The following is a 26,752-nucleotide window of genomic DNA, read 5'->3' as shown; positions in this document are numbered from 1 at the left end:
GGATATCAACTTTTTCCCCAAACACAGAAAGTCTGTGTTCCCACCAAGGCAGATGAAAGAATTTTTCTACACACATTCATTTCCCAGAATGGAACTTGTTTATAAAATTTCATTCAGCTAGACTAAATTTGAAGGGAATCTCTAACAACAATTAACCCACATTTCTAAGCATGTTTCCTAGAGCTGGTTTCAAATGATATTCAGTTTGCATTGTAAAACAGGGTTTGTGATAAGGCATTTCCCTATATGGGATAGTTTTGTGCTTCAAAGAAAGAAAGAAAGAAAGAAACAAACAAACAAAAAAACTTTGTGTTCCAAACAAAGCATTTGAAGGAACTCTTCCACACACATTCAGATCCCATGATGGAATATGTGTAGAAAAATTCATTCAGCTTGGTTACAGTAGAAGGAGTCTCTCACAAGAGTTTTCCCATATTTCTCAGCATCTTTCCTAAAGTCAGTTATAAGATAAAGGCAATTTGGGTTGTAAAACCGAGTTTCTTACAAGGTCTTCCATATATGGAGAGAGACCTACTCCTCAAACACAAAACTTTATGTTCTGAACAAAGAAGATGGAGGAAAACTTCCACAAACTTTTAGATCCCAGGATGAAACATATGTAGAGGATGTCATTCAGGAAGTCTAAATTTTAAAATCATCCCTAACAACACATATTCCACGTTTGCTAGCAATTTTCCTAGTTCCAGGTTAAAGTTAAATACAGATTAAATTGTATAATAGAGTTTTGGCCAAGGCTTTCCTCATATGGAGAAAGGCTTTTTCCCCAAACACAAAAACCCTTTTCCCAACAAGGCAGATGATGGAAATCTTCCACATCTATTTGGATCCTAGAATGGAAAATATGTAGAACATTTTATTCAGTTAGTCTAAATTTGAAGAGACTCCCTAACAACGCTTTCCCATCATTCTCAGCATGTTTCCTACAGCCAGTTTTAAGTTAAAGGCAGTTTGTGAAGTTAAACTAAGTTTAGGTGAAGGCCTTTCCCTCTATTGACATTGAATGTTTCCCAGACATAATAATTCTGTGTTCCCAACAAGGACAATGAAGGAAATCTTCCACATACATTCGGATCCCTGGATGTGTAGCAGATTTCATTCAGCTAGGCTAAATTTGAAGGGAAACTCCCACAACAGATTTCCCACATTTCTCAGCATGTTTCCTAAAGCTGGTTACAAGTCAAAAGCAGTTTGCTTTGCAAAATCGAGTTTGGGACAAGGCCTTATTTTATGGACAGAGGCCTGTTCTACAAACACAAAAACTCCGTGTACCCAACAAAGCAGTTGGCTGAAATCTTCCACAAACTTTCAGATTATAGAATGGAATGTGTAGAAGACTACATTCAGCGAGGTTAAAGTTGAAGGGAATCTCTAATAACACATTACCTATATTTTCTGGCATGTTTCCCAGAGTCAGGTTAAAATTAAAGTCACAGTGTGTTGTAAAACTGAGTTTGAGCCAAGGCCTTTCTCAATATGTAGATGGGCTTCTCACTCAAATACAAAAACTCTGTGTTCCTAACAAGCCAAAGAAAATCATCCACAAGGATTCGGATCCCAGGGATGAACATGTGTAGAATATTTTATTCAGCTAGGCAAAAATTGAAGGGAATCTCTAACAACACTTTGCCCACATTTCTTACCATATTTCCTAGAGCTGATTTCAAGAACTATGCAGTTTTCTTTCTCAAACTGTCATTAGGCAAATGCCTTTCCATATATGGATATAGGTTTGTCCTCTGAACACAAACACTCTGTGTTACCAACAACAACAATGAAGGATATATCCCACAAACATTCAGATCCCAGGATGGAACATGTTTAGAAGATTTCATTCAGCTAGGCAATTTGAAGGGAGTCTCCCACAACAGTTTTCCCACATTTCGTAACAAGTTTTCTAAAGCCGGTTTCAAGTAAAATGCAATTTGAGTTGTAAAAAGTAGTTTGGTCCAAGGCCTTTCCCAATATGGAGACAGACTTCTTCACCAAACACAAAAACCGTGTTTCCAAAAAGGCAGTCAAAGGAATTCTTGCACATGCATTTGGGACCCAAATGGAACATGTGCAGATTTCTTTCAGCTAAGCTACATTTGAAGGGAATGACTAACAGCACTTTTCCTACATTTTTTCAGCATATTTCCTACTGACAATTCATGATAAAGCAGTTTGATTTGTAAATCCAAGTTCGACCCAAGGTCCTTTGCCATATGCAGGCAGGCTTCTTCCCCAAACACAAAACTTTGTGTTCCCAACAAGGCAGAAAAAGGAAATATTCTGCATGCAATCAGAACCCAATAAAGTGCATGAGTAGATTTCATTCAGCTTGGCTAAATTTGAAGGAAATTTCTAACATTTTCCCCACATTTGACAACATGTATCTCAGAGCCATTTTCAAGAGGAAGGTGGTTTGCATTGTAAAACAGAGATTGAGCCAAGGCTAATCCCAATATGGAGATAGTCTTGTTCTCCAAAAACAAAGACCCTGGATTCCCAAAAATGCAGATGGAGGATATCTTCCACACACATTCGGATCCCAGAATGGAACATGTGTAGAATTTTCACTTAGCTAGGCTAAATTTGAAGGGAATTTCTAACCACACTTTTCTCACACTTGTCAGCATATCTCTAAGAGCTGGTTTCAAAGGATAGGCAGTTTAGGTTGTAAAACCGAGCTTGTGCCAAGGCCTCATCCTATATGGAGATAGGATTCTTCCCCTATCACAAAAACTCTGTTTCCAACAAGGCAGATGAAGGAAATCTTCCAAACAAATTTGGATCTGTGAATGGAACATGTGTAGATGACTTCATTCACCAAGGCAAAAGCTGAAGGAATTCTCAAACAACAATTTTCCCACAAATCTCAGCATGTTTCCTAGAGCCAGTTTCAAGTGAAGGACCATTTGCATTGTAAAGCTACAATTGGGGAAAGACTTTTACTTATATGACGACAGGCTTGTTCTCCAAACTCAAAAACTCTATCTCCCAAAAATGCAGATGAAGTAAATTTAACACACATATTTTGATCCTACAATGGAATATGTGTAGAAGATTCCATTCAGTTAGAATAAAGCTGATGGGAATCTCTAAAGACACTTAGTTCATATTTCTCAAGATTTTTTTTCCTTGAGCTGGTATCAAGATACAGGAAGTTTGCTTGGTATAACTGTGTTTGGCCCAAGGCCTTTATCTCTAAGGAGAAAGGTTTTTACCTAAACACAAAAACCCTGTGTTCCCAAAAAGACAAGTGAAGGAAATATTCCACAAATATTCGGATCCCAGAATGGAACATGTGTAGAAGATTTAATTCAGCTATACTAAATTTGATAGAAATCTCTAACAACACATTTCCCACATTTCCTAGTATGTTTCCTAAAGCCAGGTTAAAATTAAAGGCAGATTGTTTTGCAAAACTGAGTTTAGGCCAAGGCCTTTCCCTATATGGAGATAGGCTTGTTCCCCAAACACAAAAACTGTGTTCACAATGAGGGAGATGAAAGAAATCTTCCCCATTAACTAGGACCCCAGAATGGAAAATGTGTAGATTTTATTCAGCTAGTCTAAAATTGATGAGAATCACTAACAACACTTATCCCACATTTCTCAGCATGTTTCCTAGAGATAGTTTTTTGTAAAAAGCAGTTTATATTGTGAAAGAGTTTTGATTAAGGCTTTTCCCTATAAAGAGATAGGTTTCTTCCCCAAACACAAAAACTCTGTGTTTTGAGAGGTAGATGAAAGAAATCTTCCACACACATTTGGATCCCTGAATGGAACATGCGCAAAAGATTTCATTCAGCTAGGCTCTATGTTAAGAGAATCTCTAACAACATTTTTATCATACTTCTCAGTCTGTCTCATAGAGCCCGTTTCAAGTGAAAAGAAGTTTTCTTTGTAAAATGGAGTTTGGGCCAAGGCCTTTTTCTCTATGGAGATAAGCTCATTCCCCAAACACAGAAACTCAGTGTTCCCAACAAGGCAGATGGAGGAAATCTTCCACACACAAGCAGATCCAAGAATGGAACATGTGTAGAAGATTTTATTCAGCTAGAGTAAATTTGAAGGAAATATCTAACAACACTTTTCACATATTTTTAGTATGTTTCCTAATGCCAGATTAATTTTAAAAGCAGCTAACCTTTTAAAACTGTTTGGGCCAAGGCCTTTTCCTTTATGGAGACTGGCTTTTTTGACAAACAAAATAACTATGTTACAACAAGGCAGATGAAGGAAACCTTCCACACACATTCAAATCCCAGAATGGAACACTTGTAGATGATTTGATTCAGCTAGTCTAAAGTTGAAGGGATTTTAGAACAACGCTTTCTCCACTTTTCTCATCATTCTTCCTAGATCTGGTTTCAATTTAAAGGTAGTTTGCTTTTAAAACTGAGTATGTGCCATGTCCTTATCCTATATGAAGATAGGCTTGTCCCCAAAACACAAATCTCTTTGTTCCCAAAAAGACATATGAAGGAAATCTTCCTCACAAATTCCAACCCCTGAATGGATCATGTGTTGAAGATTTCATTCAGCTTTTCAAAAGCTGAAGGGAATCTCAGAAACAATTTGACCACAATTCTCAGCATGTTTCCAAGAGCCCATTTCCATTTGCATGGTGAAACCTCATTTAGGGAAGGACTTTTTCCTATATGGAGATAGTCTTATTCCCCAAACACAAAACTGTGTTTCCAACAAGGCAGACGAAGGAAATATTCCACACACATTTCAATTCCAGAATCGAATATGTGTAGAAGATCTCATTCAAGCAGTCTAAAGTTTTACAGAATCTTTAACAACATTTTGCCCACATTTAACACCATGTTTCCTAGTGCCAGTTTCAAGATAAAGGCTGTTTGTCAAAATGAGTTTGGGCCAATACCTTTCAACATATGAAGATAGGCTTATTCCCTTAATAAAAAGACACTCTGTTTCCAACAATGTTAATGAAGGAAATCATCCACACACATTCGGATCCCAGTTGGGACATTTGTAGATTTCATTCTGGTAGGCTAAATTGAAGGGAGAACCTCATAACAGTTTTCCCACATTGCTCAGCGTGTTCCTCTAGGTTTCAAGTTAAAGGCAGTTTGTGTTTTACACTGAGTTTGGGCCAAGGTCTTTCCCTGCATTGTTAGAGGCCTGTTTCCCAAACACAAATCTTCCATAAACATTCCAACCTCAGAATGGAACATTTTTAGAAGATTCTGTAGAGTTGGACAAAGCCAAAGGGAATGTCAAATAACAATTTGCCCACAAATCTCAGCATCTTTCCTAGAGACAGTTTCAAGTGAAAGGCTGTTTGCATATTAAAACCACATTTGGTAAAAGACCTTTCCCTATATGGATATAGTCTTGTTCTCCAAATACAAAAACTATGTGTTCCCAGCAAGGCAGATGAAGGAAAACTTCAAAACACATTTGGATCCCAGAATCTAACATGTGTAGAAGTTTCCCTTCAGCTAGGCTAAATTTGAAGGGAATATCTAACAACATTTTGCCCATAATTCTCAGCATGGTTCCTAGAGCTGATTTCAATATAAAGACAGTTTGCATTGTAAAACTGAGTTTGTTCCAAGGTCTTCCACATAAACAGAGAGGCCTATTCTCCAAACACAGAAATTCTGTGTTTCCAACAAAGCAGATGGAGGAAATTTTCCATAAACATTTTGATTCCAGAATAAAACATGCATTAGTGATGTCATTCAGGAAGGATAAAATTGAAGGAAAACTCTAACACATTTCTATCATTTGCTAGCATATTTTCTAGAGCCAGTATAAAGTTAAAGGCTGATTGTGTTGTAAAACCAAGTTTGGGCCAAGGTCTTTCCCTAAATAGATACAGGCTTGTTCCCCAAACACAAAAGCTCCGTGTTCCCAACAAGACAGAAGAATGAAATCTCCTACACACACTTTGATCCCAGAATGGGATATGTGCAAATTTAATTCATTTAAGGTAAAGTTGAAGGGAACCTCCAATAATATTTTGTCAATATTAGTCAGCATGTTTCCTAGAGCCAGTATCAACTTACATGCTGTTTCCTTCATAAAACAGTTTGGGCCAAGGCCTTTCCCTATATGGAGATAGTCTTCTCCCCAAAACACAAAAATGCTTTGTTCTGAACAAGGCAGATGAAAGAAATCTTCCAAGCCCATTTGGATCACAAAATGAAAATCTGTAGATTTCATTTAGTTAGTCTAAAGTTGAATTGAATCTCTAACAATGATTTCCCACATTCTGCAGCATGTTTCCTAGACCCAAATTTAATTAAACTGCAGTTGACATTGTAAAACAGAATTTGGACAAAGGTGTTTCCCTATATAAAGATAGGCTTGTTCCCCAAACAAACAAACAGACAAAAAACTATGTGTTTCCAAAAAGGCAGAATATGGAAATATTCCCCACATATTCGGATTCCAGAATGGAACATGTGTAGAAGATTTCATTCATCTAGGCTGAATTTGAAGGGAATTCCTAACAACACTTTTCCCACATTTCTCAGCATGTTGAAGGAAATCTCTAACAACACATTTCCCATATTTCCTAGCATGTTTCCTAGATCCAGTTTAAAGTTAAAGGCAGATTGCTTTATAAAACATTGTTTGAGCCAAGATCTTCCTTATATGAAAACAGGCTTGGTCCTCAAACACAAAATTTTTGTGTTTCCCACAAGGCAGATGAATGAAATCTTCCAAATACTTTCAGATCCCAGAAGGGAAAATGTGTGAAGAATTCATTCAGCTAGAGTAATGTTGAAGGGAATCTTTAACAACACTTTTCCTATATTATTTAGCATGTTTCCTAGAATCAGTATAAAGTTGAAGGCAGTTTGCTTTGTAAAATCAGTTTTGGTCTATGGCCTTTCCCTATATGGAGATAGGCTTATACCCCCTATACAAAAACTCTGTATTTCCAACAAGGCAGAAGGAAATCTCCCACAAACATTTGGATCCCAGAATGGACCATGGATAGAAGATTTCATTCAGTTAGAATAAAGGTAAATGTGTCTCTCATAACATTTCCCATTTCCCAGCACTTTGTGTTTCAAAACAGATTTTGAGCCAATGCTTTTCCCTATATGCAGATAAGCTTGTTCTCCAAAAGTGAAAACTCTGTTCCCAACAAGGCAGTGAAAGAAAACATCCAGACTCATTCAGATCCCAGAATGGAATAAGTGTAGAAGATTTCATTAAGCTAAGCTAAAGTTGACATGAATCTCTAACAAAATTTTGTCCATATTTCTTAACATGTTTCCTAGAAACCATTTATAGTGAATGGTATTTTTCCATGCCAGAATTGAGTTTTGGCCATGAACTATATGGGGATAGGCTTTTTCCCCAAACACAAAAATGCTTTGTTCCCAACAAGGCAGATGAAGGAAAACTTCCACACACATTCAGATCCCTGAAATGTGTAGAAGATTTCATTCAGCTAGGCTAAACTTGAAGGGAATCTCAAATAACAGTTTGCTCACAAATGTGAGCATGTTTCCTAGAGTTGGTTTCAAGTGAAAGACTGTTCACATTGTAAAACCACTTTTGGGCAAAGACCTTTCCCTATATGAAAATAGTCTTGTCCCCCAAACACAAACACTTTGTGTTCCCAACAAGGCAGATGAAAGGAATCCTCCAAAAACCTTTTGATCACAGATTGGAACATGCATAGAAGATTTCATTCCTTTAGGTTAAAGTTGAAAGGAAACACTAATAACATATTTCCCATATTACCCAGCAAGTTTCCTATAACTGGTATCAATTTATAGGCAGTTTGCTTCATAAAACCCAGTTTGGGATGTGGCCTTTCTCTATGAAAATAGGATTTTACCACAAACACAAAAACTTTGTGTTCCAAAAAAGGCAGATGAAGAAAATCTTCCACACACATTTATATCCCAGAATGGAAAATGTGTAGAAGATATCATTTAGTTAGTCTAAAGTTGAAGAAAACCATTAATAATATTTCCGCACAATTCTCAGCATGTTTCCTAGAGATGGATTCAAGTGAAAGCCAGTTTACATTTTAAAACAGAGTTTGGACCATGCATTTTTTTTATATGGAAATAGGCTTGTTTCCCAAACACATAAACTTTGTGTTCCCAAAAAGGCAGATGATGGAAATCTTCCAAATCTATTTGGATCCCAGAATGGAAAATGTGTAGATTTCATTTAATTAGTCTCAAATTGAAGAGAATCATTAACAATGCTTTCCCCACATTTCTCAGCAAGTTTCCTAGACCCAGTTTCAATTAAATTACAATATAGGCTGTAAAACAGAATTTGGACAAAGGCTTTTCCCTATATAAAGGTAGGCTTGTTATCCAAACACAAAAAATTTATGTTTGCAAAAAGGCAGATGACAGAAATCTTCCACATAAATTTGTATTTCAGCATGGACCATGTGTAGAAGATTCAATTCAGCTTGGCTGAATTTGAAAGGAATTTCTTTTTTTAACATTTTTTATTGATTTATAATCATTTTACAATGTTGTGTCAAATTTATGTACAGCACAGTTTTTCAATTATACATGAACATATATATATATATATGTTCATTGTCACATTCCTTTCTCTGTGAGCTATCATAAGACCTTGTATATATTTCCCTGGGCTATACAGTATAATCTTATTTATCTAGTCTACAATTTTGAAATCCCAGTCTATCTTTTCCCATCCCCCACCCCCTTGGCAACCACAAGTCTGTATTCTATGTCTATGAGTCTATTTCTTTTCTGTATGCTTTGTTTGTTTTTAGATTCCACATATGAGCAATCTCACATGGTATTTTTCTTTCTCTTTCTGGCTTACTACACTTATAATGACATTCTCCAGGAACATCCATGTTGATGAAAATGGTGTTATGTTGTCAGTTTTTATAGCTGACTAGTATTCCATTGTATAAATATGCCACATCTTCTTTATCCAGTCATCCATTGATGGACATTTACACTGATTCCATGTCTTGGCTATTGTAAATAATGCTGCTATGAACATTGGGGTGCAGGTGTCATCCTGAAGTAAGGTTCCTTCTGGATATAAGCCCAGGAGTGGGATTCCTGGGTCATATGGTAAGTCTATTCCTAGTCTTTTGAGGAATCTCCATACTGTTTTCCACAGTGGCTGTACCAAACTGCATTCCCACCAGCAGTGTAGTAGGGCTCCCTTTTCTCCACAGCTTTTCCATCATTTGTCATTTGTGGACTTTTGAATGATGGCCATTCTGACTGGTGTGAGGTGATACCACATTATAGTTTTGACTTGCAATACTTTTCCTACATTTCTCAGTATGTTTCCTAGAGCCGGTGTCAAGTGATAGGCCGTTTGCTCTGTAAAACAGCATTTGGGCAAAAACCGTTCCCTATATGGAGCTAGGCTTATTCTGCCACACAGAAAGTCTGTTCTCCTAACAAGATGGATGAAGAATGTCTTTCACACACATTCAGGTCCCTTAATGGAACATGTGTAGATTTCATTCAGCTAGGCTAAATTTGAAGGAAATCTCTAGCAACACATTTCCCACATTTCCTAGCATGTTTCCTAGAGCCAGTTTAAAATTAAACCAAATTGCTTTGTAAAACAGTGGTTGGGCCAAGACCTTCCCTATATGAAAATAGTCTTGTTCCTCAAACACAAAAATTTTGTGTTCAACACAAGGTAGATGAAGGAAATTTTCCAAAACCTTTTGGATCCTAGAATGGAAAATGTGTAAGAGATATCATTCAGTTACTCTAAAGTTGTAGATGATCACTAACACCACATTTCCCATACTTCACTGCAAGTTTCCAAGAGCCAGTTTCAAGTGAAAAGTGGTTTACATTGTAAAACTGAATTTGGACAAAGGCTTTTTCATATATGGTGATAGGCTTCTCCCTCAAACCTAAAAACTCTGTGTTCATAAAAAGGCAGAAGAAGAAAATCTTCCACAAACCTTCAGATCCATTAATGGAATATGTGCAAATGATTTCATTCATCTGAGGTAAACATGAAGGATCTCTAACAACACTTTGTCCATATTTATCAGAAAGTTTCCTACAGCCAGTTTCACATGAAAGGTAGTTAATATTGGGCCAAGGCCTTTCCCAAAATAGAGATAGGCTTCTTCCCCAAAATAAAAAAATCGGTGTTCCCAACAAGGAAGTCAAAGGAAATTTCCCACTTGAATTTGGTACCCAGAATGGTACATGTGTAGAAGATTTCATTCAGCTAGGCAAACATTGAAGGAAATCTCTAACAGCATTTTCCCTAGATTTCTTATCATGTCTTCTAGAGCCAGTTTCAAGTGAAAGGGATTTTACTTTGTAAAACTGAGGTTGGACCAAAGTTTATTCCTATATGAGATTGGCTTGTTCCCCAAACACAGTAACTGAGTGTTCTCAACAAGGCAGATGAAGGAAGTCTTCCAGACACATACAGATCCCAGAATGGAACATGTGTAGGAAATTCCATTGAGCTAGGCTAAAGTCAAAGGGAATCCCTAACAATAATTTCCCCAATTTCTCAGCCTGTTTCCTAGTGTGTGTTTCTTGTGCAAGGCATTTTGCATTGCAAAATCGAGTTTGGGTCAATGTGTTTCCCTATATGAAAATAGGTTTTTCCCCCAAATACAGAAACTCTGTTTTCTCAACAAGGCAGCTGTAGGAAATCTTCCTCACCCATTAAGATCCCAGAATAGAACACGTGTAGAAAATTTCATTCAGCTAGGCTAAAGATGAAGGGAATCTCTAAAACCAAATGCCCACATTTCTAAGCATGTGTCCTTGAGCCAGTTTCAAAGGAAAGACAGTTTGCCTTGTAAAACAGAGTTTGGTGTAAGGCCCTTCCCAAGATGGAGATAGATTTGTACCCCACAGAAATTCTGTGTTTCCAACAAGGCTGATAAATGAAATCTTCCACAAATATGTGGATCCCAGAATGGAACTCGCATAAAAGATTTCATTCAGCTAGGAGAAATTTGAAGGGAATCTCTAACAACAATTTTATCACATTTCTCACATGTTTCCTACAAGTGGTTTTAAGTTAAAGGCAGTTTGCAATGTAAAATGGAGTGTGGGCAAAGTCCTTATCCTATATTGAGATTGGATGCTCCCCAAACACAATAAATATGTTCCCAACAGGGCCAATGAAGTAAATTATCCATACATATTCAGATCCCAAGATGGAACATGTGTAGATTTCATTCAGCTAGGCCAAAGTTGAAGGGAATCTCTCACAAAAGTTTTCCCACATTTCTCAGCATGTTTCCTAAAACTGGTTACAAGATAAAAGCAGTTTTCATTTTAAAACAGAGTTTGGACCATGGTCTTCCCTATATGGAGAGAGGTCTGTTCCCCCAACCCAATAACTCTGTGTCTTCAACAATGCAGATGTAGAAAATCTTTCACAAATTTCTGGATCCCAGAAAGGAACATATGAAGCAGATTCAATTAAGTTAGGCTAATGTTGAAGGGAATCTCTAACAAAAATTGTTCCACAATTCTCAGCATATTTCCAAAAGAAGTTATCAATTAAAGTGCATTTTTCATTGTGAAACTGAGTTTGGGACAAAGCCTCTCAATACATAAAGAGAGGCTGGTTCACCATATTCAAAAACTCTGTGTTTCCAACAAGGCAATTAAAGGAAATCTTCCAAACAACTTCAGGGACCAGAAAGGGACTTCTGTAGAAGATTTCTTTCTAGTCTAAAATTGAAGGGAATCTCTAACGCACTTTTTCCATATTTCTCTTCATATTTCCTAAAGCCAGATGAAAGTTAAAGGCACTTTGCATTGTGAAACAGAGTTTGGGTCAAGCCTCTCAGTTTATGAAGATGGCCTTTTTCCCCAAATACAAAATCTCTGTGTTCCCAGCAAGGCAGACGAAGGAATGCTTCCACATACATTCAGATCCCTGAATGGAACATGTGTAGAATATTTCATTAGCTAGTCTACAGTTGGATGGAATCTATGAAAACACCTTTTCCACATTTCTCAGCATGTGTCCTAGAGCCAGTTTCAAGTTAAAAGCAGTTTGCCTGTAAAACTGGGTTAAGGCAAAGGACTTCCAGTGAATGAAGATATTTTCCCCCAAACACAGAAACTCTGTGTTCCCAACAAGCAGATGAAGTTAATCATTCAAAGAGCTCTAGAGCCCAGAATAGAACATATATAGAACATTTGATTCAGCTAGGCTAAATTTGAAGGGAATCTCAAACAAATCTTCCTCAATATTTCTCAGCATGTTTTCTAGAGCCAGTTTCAAGTTAAAGGCAATTTGGATTGTAAAACTGACTTTGGGGCAAGGCCTTTCAATGTATGAAGAAAGGCTTCTTTCCCAAACACAAAAGCTCTGTGTTCCCAAAAAGCCACATGAAAGAAATCTTCCACACACATTCAGAGCCAAGAATGGAATATTTGTAAAAGATTTCATTCATTAGGTTAAAATTGAAGACACAATCTAACAACACTTTTCCCATTTTTCTCAGCATGTTTTCTAGAGCCAGCTTCAAATCAAAAGCAGTTAACAATTTATACCAAATTTGGTCCAAGTTCTTTTAGTGTAGGAAGATAGACTTGTTTCACAAACACACAAAAAATATCTATGTTCCCAACAAGGCAAATTAACAAAATCTTCAAAACACATGGAGAGCTGAAAATGGAACATGTTTTGAAGATTTCATTCAGATAGGCTAAATTTTAAGGGAATCTCTAACAACACTTTTCCCACATTTCACAGCAAGTTTTCTAGATATGGTTTCAAGTTAAAGACATTTGGTGTGGTAGAACCAAGTTTGACCTAAGGATTTTCTCCATATGAACACAGACTTGTACCCCATACACAAAAACTCTGTCCCACACAAAGCAGATGAAGGAAATCTCTCACACCCATTAGAAGCCTAGAATTAAACATGTTTCAAAGATTTAAATCAGCAAATCTAAAATGGAAGGGAATCTCTAACAAATATTTTCACACATTTCTCAGCATTATTTGTACAGCTGGTTTCAAATTAAAGGCTGAATGCCTTGTAAACCTGAGTTATGGCCAAGACCTCTCAGTATATGAATATAGGCTTATTCCCCAAACACAAAAACTTGGTGTTCCCTACAAAAAAGATGAAAGAAAATGTCCACACATATTCAGAGCCCAGAATGGAACATCTGTAGATTTCCTTCAGCAAGTCTAAAATTGAAGGGATTCTCTAAAAATATTTCCACACATTTCTCAGCAGTTTTCCTAGAGCTGGTTTTAAGTTAATATCAGTTTGCACTATAAAACTGTGTTTGGGGCAAGGCCTTTCTGTGTATGAAGATAGGCTTGCTCCCCTACACAAAAACTCTGTTTTTCCAACAAGGCAACTGAAGGATATCTTCCACACATATTAAGAGCCCCGACTAGAACATATTTTGAAATTTTCATTCAACTTGGCTAAAGTTGTAGGAAATCTCTAGCAGATTTTCCACATTTCTCGGCATGTTTCCAAAAGCTGGTTTCCAGTTAATAGCTGTTAGCTTTGTGAAACAAAATTTGAACCAAGTCCTTTCAATATGTGAAGCTGGGTTTGTACCCTAAACACAAAAACTCTGTGTCCCCAACAGAATAGATGAAGAAAATCTCCCAAACACATATGGAGCCAATAATGGAACATTGTAGAAGATTTTATTCAGGTCGGTAAAATTTGAGGTTATTGTCTAACAATTCTTTTTCCACTTTCCTCAGCATGTTGCCTAGAACTGGATTAAAGTTAAAGGTGGTTTGCCTTGTAAAACCGAGTTTTGTTAAGGTCTTAGTGTCCAAAATTGGCTTGTTAATCAAACACAAAAACTCTGTGCTCCCAAAAAGCAGATGAAGGAAAACTTTCACACACATTCATAGCCAAGGATGGAATGTATGTATAAGATTTTATTCAGGTAGGTAATATTTGAAGGGACTCTATTTTTTTTTAACTTTTCTCAACATATTTTCTAGAGCCATATTCAAGTTAAAAGCAGTTAGCTTTTTAAAACTGAATTTGGGCCAAGGCCTTTTAGTGTATGAAGATAGGCTTGCCCCCCAAGCACAAAAACTCTGTGTTCCCAACACAGCAGATAAAGGTAGTCTTCCACTTACATTCATAGACTGGAATGGAACATGTGTAGAAGGTTTCATTCATCAAGTCTAAAGTTGATGGGAATCTCTAACAAAATATTTTCCACATTTCTTAACAAGATTCCTAAAGCTGGCTTCAAGTTAAGGGCAGTTTGCATTGTAAAACCTAATTTAGACCATGCTTATCAATATATGAAGATAGGCTTGTTCCCAAAACAAAAAAAAAAAAAAAAATAGGGGTTCCCAATAAGAGAGATGAAGGAAATCTTCTAAACATATTCAGAGCCGAAAATGGAACATGTGTAGAAGATTCCATTCAGGTAGGTTAAATTTGAAGGTACTCTCTAACAACACTTTTTCCACATTTCTCAGCATGTTTCCTAGAACCAGTTTCAAGTTAAGGCAGTTAGCTTTGTAAAACCGAGTTTAGGCCACTGCCTTTCAGTGTGTGTAAATGGGCTTGTTTCCCAAACACAAAAGTTCTCTGTTCCCAACTAGGCAGATGAAGAAAATCCTCCACACATTCAAATTCTAAAAAAGGAACATGGGAAGAAAGATTCATTCAGGTAGGATGACATTGAAGGAAATCTCTACTAACCCATTTCCCACATTACTCAGCATGTTTCCTAGAGCCAGTCTCATTTGAAAGGCCATCTGCATTGTAAAATTGAGATTTGTCCAAGGCCTGTCACTTTATGAACAGAGGATTTTCCTTCAAACACAAAAATTCAGTTTTCCCAATGTGGTAGTTGAAGGAAATCTTCCACATGCTTTCAGAGCCTAGAAGGGAACATGTGAAGAAGATTTCATTTAGCTAGGCTACATTTGAAGTCACTCCCTTACAACACATTTTCCACATTTCTCAGCATGCTTCCTAGAGCTAGGTTTAACTTAAAGGTGTTCATCTTGTAAACTGAGTTTGGGCCAAGTCCTTTCAGTATATAAAGATAGGCTTGTTCCCTAAGCACAGAAACTCTGTATTCCCAACAGGAAGGTGCAGGAAATCTATCACACATATTTGGAGTCCAGAATGAAACATGTGTAGGAGATCTTCCAGATAGGCTAAACTTCAAGGGAAACTCTGATAAAATTTCCCCATTTCTCAGCATGATTCTTAGATCTGGCTTCAAGTTAAATTCAGTTTCCATTGTAAAATAAAGATTTGGCTAGGCATTTCTGGGTATGAAAATAGGCTTGTACCACAAACACAATAATCTTTGTTCCCAAAATGGCAGAAGGAAATCTTCCACACACATTCAGAGCCCAGAATGGAACATGTGTAGATTATATTCATCTAGTCTAAAGTTAATGGGAATCTCTAACAACACTTTTCTGTCATTGCTCACCATGTTTCCTAAAGCTGATTTCAAGTTAAGTACAGTTTGCATTGTAAAACCTAATTTGGGAAAAGCATCTCAATGTATGAAAATAGACTTGTCCCTGAAACACAAACCTCTGTGTTCCAACATGACAGAAGAAGGTAATCTTCCACATACATTTGGAGACCAGAATGGAACATGTGTAGAAGATATAATTTGGCTAAGCTAAATTTGAAGGCTCTCATTTACAATACATGCCCCACATTTCTCATGTTTCCTAAAGCCAGTTTTAAGTTAAAGGCAGCTTGTTTTGTTAAACAGTTCACACCAGTGCCTTTCAGTTTATGAAGTTTGGCTTGTCCCCAAATCAAAAACAAACAAACAACTCTGTGTTCCCAGCAAAGCAGATGAAGAAAATCTTCCACAGATATTAGGAGCACAGAATGGAACATGTGTAGAAGATATCATTCATCTACTCTAAAGTTGAAGGTAATCTCTAACAACTATTTTCCCACATTTCTCATCATGTTTCCTAGAGCTGGTTTCAAGTTAAAAGCAGTTTGCATTGTAAAATCAGGTTTTGGATAAGCCTCCCAGTTTATGAAGACAGGCTTGTTCCCCAAACACAAAAACTGTTCCCAAAAAGGCAGATGAAGGAAATCTACAAACTTTCAGAGCCCAGAATTAAACATGTGAAGAATTAAATCAATTAGGCTAAAGTGGAAGGGACTCTCTAACAAAAATTTTCCCACATTTCGCAGCATTTGTCCTTGACTCACTTTCAAGTTAAAGACAGCTTGCATTGTAAAACTGAGCTTGGGCCAAGGCCTCTCAGTGTGTGAAGATATGCTTGTTCCCCAAACACAAAAACTCTGTATTCCCAAAAAGGCAAATGAAGGAAAATTTTAACACACATTCAGAGCCAAGAATGAAACATGAGTAAAAGATTTCATTCAGGTATGTAAAGTTGAAATTTCATTCAACTAGGAAAAAGTTGAAAACACTCATGTCAGACACATGTTCCACATTTCTCAGCATATTTCCAAGAACCAATTTCAAGTTAAAGGCAGTTTGCATTGTGAAATGGAGTTTGGGCCAAGGCCTCTAAGTATATGAATCTAGGCTTGTGCTCAAAATGTAAAAATTTTGTTCCCCACAAGGCAGATGAAAGAAATATTCCACATATATTTGGAGCCCAGAAAGGAACATGGTTAGACGAAATCATTCAGCTAGGCTAAGTTGAATAAAATCTCTAATAATGCATTTCCTACATTTCTCAGCAGGTTCCCTTGAGACATTTTCAAGTTAAAGGCAGTTTGCATTGTGAAAACTAGTTTGGGCCAAGCCTCTCAATGTATGAGGACAGGCTTGTTCCAGAAACAAACAAAAAAAAATCTGTTTTCTGAATAAGGCAGATGAAAGAAATCTTCACACACATTCATAGCCAAGAATGGACCATTCAGGTAGGTTAAATTTTAAAGGACTCCCTAACAACTCATTTTGCACATTTCTCAGCATGTATTTTGGAGCTAGATTCAAATTATAGGCAGTTAGTATTGTATAACTGTGTTTGAGCCAAGTTCTTTTAGTGTATGAAGATATAATTGTTCTTCTAACAAAATACTCTATGTTCCAAACAAGACAGATGAAGGAAAACTTCCACAAAAAATCAGAGACCAGGATGGCATGTAAGCATAAGAGTCATTCAGCTGGGCTATAGTTCAAAGGTAATCTCTGACAACATGTTTCCCATAATTCTCAGCATGTTTCCTAGAGCCAGTTTCAAGTTAAGGGCAGTTTGACTTGTAAAACTGAGTTTAGGGCAAGGGCTTTGAGTGTATGAAAATAGGCTTGTTCCACAAACACAAAAAAATTTGTGTTCCCAACAAGGCAGATGAAGAAAATATTTCAAACACATTCAGAGTCCAGTATAAAACATGTGTAGAAGATTTCATTCATGTGGGTTAATTTTGAAGGGACTCTCTAAAACTCTTTTTCCACATTTCTTAGCATGTTCCCTAGAGCCAGATTCAAGATAAAGGCAGTTATCATTGTAAAACTGAGTTTAGGGAAAGATCTTTTAGTTTATGAAGACAGACTTGTTCCCCAAACACAATACTCTGTGTTCCCAAATAGGCAGATGAAGGAAATCTTCCACACATATTCCAATTGCAGAATGGAACTTGTATCAAAGATTTCATTCAGCTAGTCTAAAGTTGAAGGCACTCCCTTACAACACATTTCCCACATGTCACAGCATGTTTCCTAGAGTCTGTTTTAAGTTAAAGGCAGTTTATCTTGCAGAACTGAGTTTGGGCCAAGGCCTTTCAGTGTATCAAGATAGGCTTGTTCCCCAAATTCAAAAACTCTGTGTTCCCAACAAGGAAGATGAAGGAAATCTTCCAAACAAATTCAGAACTCCAAATGGAACATATTTTTAAGTTTTCATTCATCTAGGCTAAGTTTGAAAGGAATATTGAACAGGAGTTTTTCCATATTTCTCGGTATGTTTCTGAGAGCCAGTTTCAAGTTATAGGCAGTTTGCATTGGGAAATGAAATTTAAGCCAATGAATAATAGTATATGAATCTAGGCTTGTACCCCTAACACAAAAACACTGTTCCCAACAAGGCAGATGAGAAAAATCTTCCAAATGCATTTGGAGCCCAGAAATGAACATGTTTAGAAGATATTATTCAGCTAGGCTCAAGTTGAATGAGCTCTGTATCAACAATATCCACATTTCTCACCATGATTCCTGGAGCCAGTTTCAAGTTAAAGTCAGTTTGCCTTGTAAAACTAAGTTTGAGGCAAGACCTTTCAGTGTATGAAATAGGCTTATTCACCCCCCAAAATAAACTCTGTGTTCTCAGCAAGGCAGATGAAGGAAACCTTCCACAAGCATTCAGAACCAAGAATGGAACATGTTAAGAAGATTGAATTCAACTAGTCTAAATTTGAATGGACACTCTATCAACATTATTCCTACATTTCTCAGCATGTTTCCTAGAACTAGTTTTAAATTAAAGGCAGCTTGCATTGTAAAATCGAGTTTGAGGCAATCCTGTCAGTTTATGAATATAGGATTGTTCCCCAAACACAAAAACTCTGTGATCCCATCAAGGCAGGTTAAATGAAATCTTCCACACACATTCTGAACCAAAAAAAAAAAAGAACATATGTAGAAGATTCCATTCAGCTAGTTTAAAGAGACACTCTGTCAACACTTTTTACGCATTTCTGAGTATGTTTTGTAGAGCCAGTTTAAAGTTAGGGCAGTTAACATTGTAAAATTAATTTTGGGCCAAGGCCTTTCAGTGTATGTTGATAGGCTTGTTCCCAAAACACAAAAACTTTGTGTTCCCTAAAAGGGAGGTGAATGAAACCTTCCACATATATTTGGAGCCCAAATGGAACATGTGTAAAGTTATCATTCAGCAATCTAAATTTGAAGGAACTCCCTAGAAGCATTTTGCTCACATTTCTAAGCATGTTTCCTAGAGCCAGTTTTATGTTAAAGGCAGTTTGCATTGTGAAAACAGTTCTTGACAAGGCCTCTCAGTATATGAAACTGGGCTTGCACCACAAACACAAATCTCTGTTCCCAACCAGGCAGATGAAGAAAACCTTTGACACACATTCTGAGCCCAGAAATGAACATGATTAGAAGAATTCATTTAGCTAGGCTAAAGTTATAGATAATCTCAAATAATAAATTTCCCACATTTCTCATCATGTTTCCTAGAGCTGGTTTCAAGTTAAAGGAAATTTGCATTGCAAAACCTAGGTTGGGAAAAACCCCTCAGTGTATGAAGATAAACTGATTCCCTAAAGACAAAAACTGTGTTCCCAACAAGACTGATGAAGGGAATCTTTTGCACACATTCATAGCCAAGAAAGGAACATGTGTAGAAGATTTCATTCACATACGTTAAATTTGAAAGGATTCTCTAACAACTCTTTCTCTACATTTCTCAACATGTTTCCTAGAGCCAGATTCAAGTTAAAGACGATCAGCTTTATAGAGTTTGGGCCAAGGCCTTTTAGTGTATGAAAATAGGCTTTTTTCCCAAACACAAAACTCTGTGTTCTCAACAAGACAGATGAAGGAAATTGTCCACAAACATTCAGAACCCCAATTGGAAAATGTTTTGAAATTTACATTCATCTAGACAAAGGTAGAATGGAATCCCCAAGAACAGCTTTTCCACATTTCTCAGCATATTTCCAAGAGCCAGATTAAAATTAAATGCATGTTCTACACAAATCTCATTCAGGGATCCAAAACTGTGTGGAAGAATTCCATCCTGAGACTTTTTGGGATCACAAAGTTTTTCCATTTGGGAAAGAAGCTTGTGGTCTTATAATGAAAGGCTTTGACCCAAACTCAGTTTTCCAATGCAAACTGCCTTCAACTTCACCCTAACACATAGAAACATGCTGAGAAATGTGGGAAAAAATTGTTGTTAGAGATTACATTCAACTTTTAGGCTTGCTGGGGTAAAGGCCAAGATGGTGGAGTAGAAGGAAGCTGATAGCTCACCCACTCACACAAATACATCAAAATTCACATCCACGGACCCATTCAGCCAACCAGAGCACCTTCCAAACTATGACAGAATACCTCCTTCTTCAAAAGACAATGAAGCCAAGAATCTGTTTTATTCCTGCATAGGATTTAGATAGATAAATAAATCATCTCCTTAAGGACCACAATCAATAATGGATACTCCATAAGCCACAGTGCCAGAGAGGTGTGAGCAAGATGAAGAAGCAGAGGAACCATTCCCAATTAAAAGAGCATGAGAAATCCCATGAAAGAATGATCAATAAAATAGAAACTGATGGCCTACTATATCACGATTTCAGAAAAAAAGGAGTGATCAAAGTACTGAAGGAACTAAAAGAGATATTGTTTAAAGATATAAGATATGTCAAAAATGAAATTGAACCTATAAAGAAGAGCCAAGTAGAATTGGTAAACTCATTTGCTGAGATGAGAGCTGACCTAAAGACTGTACAAAACAGGCTAGATAATACAGAGGAATGAATAAGTGACCTAGAAGACAGGACAACAGAAAGCAATCAGAACATCTGAGAGAGAAACTAATAAAAACAAATGAAAACAACATAAGGGAGTTATGGGATAATATAAAGCATGCCAATCTACACATAAGAGGAATTCCAGAAGGGGAAGAAAGATCAAAGGGGATTGAAAAGGTATTTCAAGAAATCATGACTGAAAAATTTTCAAACTTAGAGAAGGAATCAGATATCTAAGTACAGAAAGCACAGAGGGTCCCAAACAGAAGGAAACCAGAAAGACCCACACCAAGACATATCATAATCAAGATGGCCAGAGTCAAGGACAAACAAATGATCCTAAAGGCAGCAAGAGAAAAGCAAAGAGTGTGTTACAAGGGAACCCCCATAAGGCTCTCAGCTGATTTCTCTACACAAACACTACAGGCCAATAGGGAGTGGCAAGATATATTCAAAGTCATGAATAAAAGAAAGATGCAGCCTATTATATTTTATTCAGCAAGGTTATTCTTTAGGATAGAAGGGGAGATAAAGAATTTCACAAACAAGCAAAAACTAGAAGAGTTTAGCAACACTAAGTCCATGCTAAAACAAATATTGAAAGGTCTACTCTAAATAGAAAAGAAGCAGGATGCTACAGAAATGAGAAACTCATAATTGGAAAGGTGATAACTACCATGAGTTACAAATAGAATAAACAGGAAATTGTAAAAGAAGACATCTAAATCATTAAGAGTGGGTGAGGGAAGCAAGACAATATGGAGCATTTTTTCTTCTTTCTAATTTTAAATATTTTGTTTTGATAGGATGGTTTTGTGATTATATTACTATCAGTTTAATAAAAACAGTTATAGTAATGGGCTAATAGACTTACAAAGAAGGGTAACCACAAGCCAAAAACTTACAAGGGAGTCAGAAAAACTAAACAAATTCCATGATAATACAAAGAAAAACTACCAAATCACAAAAGGAAGAAGAAAGGAACAAAGAGGAAATATCAAATCAACTGCAAAAATAAAATCAAAATTGCAATAAACACACATCTATCATTAATTACTATAAATGTTAATGGACTAAATGCTCCAGTAAAAAGACATAGAGTGGCTGACTGGCTAATAAGGCAAGAACCTTCAATATGCTACATACAAGAGATCCATTTTAGGGAGAAAGACACATATAGATTGAGGGTGAAAGAATGGAAAGGATGTTCTATGCAAATGGAAAATCCAAAAAAAGCAGATGTAGCAGTACTGACTTCAGACAAAATAGACTTAAAACAAAGGCCATAAAGAAAGATAAAGAAGGACATTTCATAATGATTAAAGGAGCAATATAAGATGAGGATATTACACACATTATATATATATACACACACACACACACACATATCCAATATAAGAGTACCTAAGTATATAAAACAATTACTAACACAGATAAAGAGGGATACTAATGGGAATACAATCATTGTTGGAGATTTTAACACTGCATTAACATCACTAGACGGATCTTACAGACACAAAATAAATAAAGCAACAGAGAAATTAAATAACACCATAGAAAAATTAGATTTGGTGGATATTTACAGAGCATAACACACCCCAAAAATAGAATATACATTCTTTCCAAGCGCACATGGATCATTTTCTAAGCTTGATCATGTACTTGGGCACAAAAGAAACCTCAAAAATTTTAAGAAGATAGAAATTATCTCAAGTATCTTTACTGACCACAATTTCATGAAACTAGAAATCAACAACAGAGAAACAAAGGAGTAAAAAAGGAAATCATGGATATTAAACAACATGCTATTAAAAAACCAATGGGTTGATGATGAAATCAAAGTTGAAATCAAAGAATATGTTGAACAAATGAAAAATGAAAACAGAACCAAAAATTTTGGGAACGTAGCAAAGACAATGTTAAGAGAGAAGTTTATAGCGATACACACCTTCCTCAATAAAGAAGAACAATTCCAAATAAACAAGCAAACCCACAATCTAAAATAATTAGAAAAAGAAGAGCAAAAACCCCAAAAGGCAACAGATGGAAGAAAATAGTAAAGATAAGGGAAGAAATAAGTAAAACAAAGATTAAAATAACAATAGAAAAATAAATCAAACCAAAAGCTGGTTTCTAGAAAAAGTATATAAAATCAACAAACCTCTGGCCAAATTCACAAAGAAGAAAAAAGAGCACAAATAAGCAAAATTAAAAGGAAACATGGAGGAATTACAACAAATAACATAGAAATACAGAATATCATATAAGAATATTATGAAAAACTATATGGAACCAAAATGCATAACCTAGAAGAGATGGAGAAATTTCTGGAAACATACAGCCCACCAAGATTTAACCAAGAAGAAACTGACCACTTGAATAGACCAATCACTGGAAATGAAATCAAATTAGCAATAAAAAACCTCCCTACTGATAAAAGTCCAGGACTAGACGGCTTGACCAGGGAATTCTACCAAACATACAAAGAAGAACTCATACTAGTCCTTCTTAAATTCTTTCAGAAGATTGAAAAGGAGGGAATACTCCCAAATTCATTCTATGAAGACACCATCACCATGATACGATAACCAAACAAAGACACTACCAAAAAGAATTATAGGCCAATATAACTGATGAATATAAATTCCTCAACAAAATATTAGCTAATAGAATCCAACAGCACATAAAAAAGTTTATACATCATGACCAAGTTGTGTTCATCCCAGGGACACAAGAGTGGTTCAACATACCCAAATCAATCAATGTAATACATCACATCAACAAGAGAAAGGACAAAAACCACATGATCATCTCAATAGATGCAGAAAAAGCATTTGATAAAATTCAACACCAATTTATGATAAAAACTCTCACTAAAGTGGGTATAGAGGAAACATATCTCAACATAATAAAAGCTATATATGACAAACCTACAGCCAGCATAGTACTCAATGGTGAACAACTCAAAAGCTTCCCACTAAAATCCAGGACAAGACAAGTATGCCCACTATCACTACTCCTATTCGACACATTCTTGGAAGTCCTAGTCACAGCAATCAGGCAAGAGAGAGAAATAAAAGGGATCCAAATTGGAAAAGAAGAGGTAAAATGTCACTATGTGCTGATGATAAGATATGACATATAGAAAACTCTAAGGTCCAGACAAAAACTACTAGATGTGATTGAAGAATTCAGCAAGGTGGCAGGTTACAAGATTAATGTTCAAAAATCCGCTGTATTCCTTTACACTAATGATGAATCAACAGAAAAAGAAAGTAAAGAAGCAATCCCTTTTAAAATAGCATCAAAGTAATAAAATACCTAGGAATAAATCTAACAAAGGAGGTGAAAGAATTATACACAGAAAACTATAAACAATTGATGAAGGAAATTAAAAAAGATTAAGAAAATTGAAAGATACCCCATGCTTCTGGATTGGAAGAATCAGTATTGTTAAAATGGTCACACTGCCCATGGCTATCTACAGATTTAATGCAATCCCTATCAAACTACCCAAGACCTATTTCACAGAACTAGAACAAATCATAACATAATTTATATGGAACCACAAAAGACCTAGAATTGCCAAAGCATTACTGAAGAAAAAGAAAGAGGTTGGAGGAATAACTCTCCCAGACTTCAGACAATATCATAGAGCTACAGTAATCAAAACAGCATGGTATTGGTACAAAAACAGACAGATGGACCAATGAAACAGAATAGAGAGCCCAGAAATGAACCCACAAACTTTTGGTCAACTAATCTTCAACAAAGGAGACAGGAACATACAATGGAATAAAGACAATCTCTTCAGCAAATGGTGTTGGGAAAACTGGACAGTAGCATATAAATCAATGAATCTAGAACACTCCCGTACACCATACACAAAAATAAACTCAAAATGGATCAAAGACTTAAACATAAGACAAGATACAATAAACCTCCTAGAAGAAAACATAGGCAAAACATTAACTCACATACATCTCAAAAACATTCTTCTAGAATAATCTACTCAAGCAATAGAAATAAAAGCAAGAATAAACAAATGGGACCTAATGAAACTTACAAGCTTCTGCACAGCAAAGAAACCATAAGTAAAACAAAATGACAACCTATACAATGGGACAAAATTTTTGCAAATGATGTGACTGACAAAGGCTTGTTCTCCAGAATATATAAGCACCTCATATGACTTAATAAGAAAGAAACAAACAACCCAATCCAAAAATGAGCAGATCTAAACAAACAATCCTCCAAGGAAGAAATACAATGTTCAATAGGCACATGAAAAAATTGTTCTATATCACTAATTATCAGAGAAATGTTAATCAAAACTACAATAAGGTATTACTTCACACCAGCCAGAAGGGCCATAATTTAAAATTCTACAAATGGCAAATGCTGGAGAGGCTATGGGAAAAAGGGAATGCTCCTACACTGTTGGTGGGAATGCAGTTTGATGCAGCCACTGTGGAAAACAGTATGGAGATTCCTCAAAAGACTTGGAATAGACTTACCATATGACCCAGTAATACCACTCCTGAGTAAATACTTAGATGAAACTCTACTTCAAAAAGACACCTGCACCCTAATGTTCATAGCAGCATTCTTTGCAATATCCAAGACATAGAAACAGCCTAAAAGTCTGTTAACAGATGACTGGATAAACAAGAAGTTGTATATTTATACAATGGAATACTATTCAGCCATAAAAAGTGACAACATAACGCCATTTGCAGCAACATGGATGTTCCTGGAGAATGTCATTGAAAGTGAAGTAAGCCAGAAAGAGAAATAAAAATACCATATGTTATCATTCATATGTGGAATCCAAAATAAATAAATACATACATACATACATACATACATACATACATACATACATACATACATACATACAAAACAGAAACAGACTCATAGACATAGAATAGAAACTTGTGGTTGCCAAGGGGGTGGGAAGTGGGAAGGAATAGACTGGGATGTCATAATTTGTAGATGCTGAAAATGTATATAAAATAGATAAACAAGATTATACTGTATAACACAGGGAAATATATACAAGATCTTGTGGTAGCTCACAGCAAAAAAAAAATATGGCAATGAATATATGTATGTTCATGTATAACTGAGAAATTGTGCTCTACAGTGGAACTTGACACAACACTGTAAAATGACCATAACTCAATAAAACTGTTAAAAAAAAAAAAAAAACTTTAGCCTTGCTGAATGAAATCTCCTACACATAGGATTGTTCCCCAAACATAAAACTCTGTGTTCCAATCAAGGCTTATGAAAGAAATCTTCCACCCACAGTCAGAAATCAGAATATAAGCTGTTTTGAGGATTTTATTCATCTAGGCTAAAATTGAAGGAAATCTCTAACAACCCTTTTACCACATTTCTCAGTACGTTTCCTAGAGCTGGCTTCAAGATCAATGGAGTTTGCATTGTAGAACTGTATTTTGGCTAAGGACTTTCAGTGCATGAATATAGGCTTATTCCCCAAACACAAAGACTAAGTTCTCAGCAAGGCAAGTATAGAAAATATTACAAAACCATTCAGATCCCTGAGTGGAACATGTGTAAAAGATTTCATTCAGCTAGTCAAAAGTTGAAGGGGATTTCTGGCAACAGTTTTCCTAGATTTCACAGCGTGTTTCCTTTACTCAGCTTCAAGTTGAAGGCCATTTCTTATGTAGAACAGAGTTTGGGACAAGCCGTTTCAGTGTATGAAAATAAGATTTTCCCCAAAACACAAAAACTTGGTGTTTCTAACAAGGCAAATGAAGGAAATCATTCACAGACATTCAGATTCCAGAAAGGAACATGTGTTGGAATTTCATTCAGCTAGGCTAAAATTGAAGAGAATCTATAACAACACATTTCCCACATTTCTCAGCATATTTCTAGAGCCAGTTTTAAGCTAAAGGCAGTTTGCTTTGTAAAATATATTTTGTGCCATGACCTCTCATTAGATGGAGATAGGCTTATTCTCCAAACACAAAAGCTCTGTGTTCTCAACAAGGCAAATAAAGGAAATCTTACATACATTTGGATCACATAATGGAACATGTTTAGATTTTATTCAGCTAGGTTAAAGTTGAAGGGAATTTTTAACCACTTTTTATTATATTTCTCAGAATGCTTCTAAGACCCAGTTTCAATTTGAAGTCAGTTTGTAATGAAGAACTGTGTTTGAGCAAAGACCTTTCAGTATTTGAAGATAGACTTGCTCCTGAAACACAAAAACACCGCATTCCCAAAAAGGCAGTTGAAAAATATCTTCCACTCACATTCAGATCCTAGAATGGATTATGT

The sequence above is a fragment of the Camelus bactrianus genome, chromosome 9 (genome assembly GCF_048773025.1).
Source record: "Camelus bactrianus isolate YW-2024 breed Bactrian camel chromosome 9, ASM4877302v1, whole genome shotgun sequence".
In the NCBI taxonomy this organism is placed as follows: domain Eukaryota; kingdom Metazoa; phylum Chordata; class Mammalia; order Artiodactyla; family Camelidae; genus Camelus; species Camelus bactrianus.
The sequence above is the reverse complement of the archived record's forward strand: the minus strand, read 5'-3'. Positions refer to the sequence as shown.